Here is a 3,657-nt window from a genome sequence, read left to right on the forward strand (position 1 = left end):
CCTCCTTACTGATAGCTCCTGTAGGAAGCCTCCTCCTTACTGATAGCTCCTGTAGGAAGCCTCCTCCTTACTGATAGCTCCTGTAGGAAGCCTCCTCCTTACTGATAGCTCCTGTAGGAAGCCCCCTCCTTACTGATAGCTCCTGTAGGAAGCCTCCTCCTTACTAATAGCTCCTGTAGGAAGATAAGGACTTCAAGTCTCTTTCAGAACTTCTATAAAGAATTATCAACAATCAGATATTTGTTAGGAAAACCACCAGATATCCATACGGAAATTCTGTCCAAACTCCATCTTACAGAACACATGTACAGTGCCAAAAATGTTCCTTCTTTCCTGGAACCATTTCCAACTAGAACAGCCCACTGCATCACAAGATACCAGCTTCATTGATTGCCTCGACTCCTCCTCACAGGCAGCGATTCCTCAAATCTATTAGATGCTATCATTTTACCGCGTTTTTAACCAGTGTAGCTCTCTCACTTGACAATTATCTTTAACTTGTAGATGCTGATCAATATCACACAGACTGAGACAGAAACTCTCTAATGTCAGCATCTCACAACATTTGAAATAATTTACTTCTTTTTCATCCATGTAAATTTAACACCTATGGAAAGTTTATGTAAACAGACAGGTAAGTTTATATTACACCTGTAACGAATATTTACTCAGTTACATCTGTTTATTTTCAGGTGAAAAGAAAACATTTGTATCCTATGTAAATAGTTAGTATTGATCCTTCAGCTGCTGATGTTATTGTATCTAGTCCCCTAAACAGACGCTACAGCTCACTCATTCTCAGGAAACATGTTCAATTGCCCAAAGATGAGAAAGGGTTACAACTCATTCATTCTGAGGAAACATGTTTAATTGCCTAGAAATGAGAAGGGGTATACTACACTCATTCTCAGGAAACATGTTCAATTGCCCAAAGATTAGAAGGGTTACAACTCACTCATTCTCAGGAAACATGTTCAATTGCCCAAAGATTAGAAGGGTTACAGCTCACTCATTCTCCAGAAACATGCTCAATTGCCTAGAGATTAGGGGTAAAACTCACTCATTCTCCAGAAACATGTTCATTGACCAGGAGATGAGATAGGGTACAGCTCACTCATTCTCCAGAAACATGTTCATTTGCCAGGAGATGAGAAGGGGTACAGCTCACTCATTCTCCAGAAACATGTTCATTTGCCAGGAGATGAGATGGGGTACAGCTCACTCATTCTCCAGAAACATGTCTGTTCCTTTGCTCAGAGATAAGAAGCTGCAGCACACTCATTCTCAGGAAACATATTTAAATCAGCTGCTGATGTTAAGTTGACTGCTAACCATTAAGGTTGTTTGAACTAATGCAGTTACATATGTGGATAAACAACAACCAATCAGTTCCTCAATTTCAAAGTTTCACACACGTGCAGATCATTTCTAAATTCTCTGGCCCAACGAAAGGAAAAGCGGTAAGTTGAACCCTCGTCATCCAGACCTGGAACTGTTTCCAGGTAAAAATGTTGCAATACAATTCTGATGTGGTTTTTGATTATTTTTAATTCAGTAATGATGAATTTTACCACATGTGTATGTATATATAATGTATTTTAAGTGTCTCATAAATAAAGATAATTGGCTGGATATTGATCACATGAATTTCTCTATATGTTTGTGTGTCTGTATATGTTGGTCAATATGTGACACTCTAATAAACTATTTTATTATCATTATCATGTACACTGTAGCTTTAATTTGTACATTAATGATGGGCATTTCATATGACAAAAGTTAAGTTTGATCCGTCTTTAGTTAGAGCAAAGCCATCTTACTTTGTAGTTGATGTTCAAACTTGCCTTAGGAATCAAAAAGTAATTTGCTCAGTTGTTCTCAGGTTTCTTTTTAAATTTTGTATATAAATGTGATAAAAGTTCGAAGTTTTTTTTTATTTTTTTAAATATGTTTATTGAGGAATGAAATCTCATCATACTTTAATTTAACTCAAACGTTTGATGGAAAATGAGCTAGCATTTACCATAAGACATTCTCTTGCCACTCCAGCATGGTAGGAAATTGTGTAATATTCTCTCATATATTTTTAATGTACTATTCCAAAGAGCTTGAAATTAAAGCAACAAAGCCACTTTTGTTTCTATGAAGTACAACATAAAGATGGATACAGAAAGTTTGATGAAGAACGAGTGAGCTATTTTTCCACTCAATTCCAAAACTTACATTTGATTGAGAATGAGTGTTTTTCTATTACACAAAAGAGTTTGCTCTATAGCACTCAACCTTCACTCATTCACCCCTGAATTTTCATTATGAACTGTTCCAACCTTTGATTTGGATGAGCTCAAATGTGTCTTCAGGGGTGAATGAGTTAAAATTAGAGTAAGTTGTATTTCTGCAGACCAATATGCAGCCAAACGTTATCGTAACTTGATATAAATGATCGTAAAATATTACTGCAAACTATGCATTAACTGTATTTTATAACTTTACGCAGAGTGAGAGATGTAGAAAATGCAAAATTTCACCTTGGACTTTGGTAAATAATGTCCCAGGGTGATAAACAAAAACTTATACTTTCTGGGGAGAAATTCAACCGCACTAGAAAATTGATTTCTGCGGTAGAAATCCATTAGACAACATCCATCAGTCCATCATCAGGCTGTAAATATAGATCATGTCAAAACCTCCGCTTCCCTAAATACGCAATATTATAATTTATATGTTTGAGAACGATTTTTTTGTAAATATATTACTAGGAAGATAAATATGTCAGATGGTAATAATTGGATGCTGTTGGTTTCCATTGTAGATGATGAGTTTCTCTAATCAGACTGAGACTTTTGTAAAACTGTATCCCGTCAAAGTGATAATGGCCAATTGTTCAGGGGTTCTCAGTTTACCAGAAAAGCAGGAAGACAACTGTGCTTCTGTGAATTAAACCTTCACTGGGGTTAGCAACAGGGGGGAGACATCCGACTTTGGACCCTAAAACTGAGCATTTTCAACCAGTGAATTGCTGAACTATTCCTAGACCTAATATCTAATGATTTCATCCAAAAGAACAGCTCAAAAGATGCCAGCTAAAAGTCTCCCCCACCAAAATTTCAAAAAGTTGGCAAGTTTGGGTGGGCACACGTCCAACCACTGACCATGCTGGACATTGCTGAACAAGTGAGTGTATTCCAGGGTTATACTGCACCACTGGAAAAGCTAGCTTGTCAGTAAGGCAATATTTCCACCTCGTATTCCTTGGCTGTTACGAAAACACAGTTGCTTCATCAAACGGCCACTTTCAAGCTTTGGAATTAAAGGTGACAGTCTCTGTAAAGTTGCACAGTACACTGTATAACCCAGTAAGTGTACCACTTCTTATCTATAACCCTGTTACCAAAAATAGGTTCTTAATCAATATGTCAATTGATAAAAACAAAAAACAAAAAAAATTGAACTGTAAAGAGACTAACCTGAGGTCATCAAGTAGTATCCACAGACGTCAGCAGATCCTCAAACAATAATAGTTTCAGTATGATAATCCTGTTTTTTCTTGATGTTTCTTTTTCTGATCACTGACTTTTCAATTTCCCTACTGAACTGCTAGATAAATCCCTCAATACTCCAATCTGGTTTGGGATTACAGGTATGTACACAATGGTA

Source organism: Mizuhopecten yessoensis, unplaced genomic scaffold, assembly GCF_002113885.1.
Source record: "Mizuhopecten yessoensis strain PY_sf001 unplaced genomic scaffold, ASM211388v2 scaffold10979, whole genome shotgun sequence".
In the NCBI taxonomy this organism is placed as follows: Eukaryota; Metazoa; Mollusca; class Bivalvia; order Pectinida; family Pectinidae; genus Mizuhopecten; species Mizuhopecten yessoensis.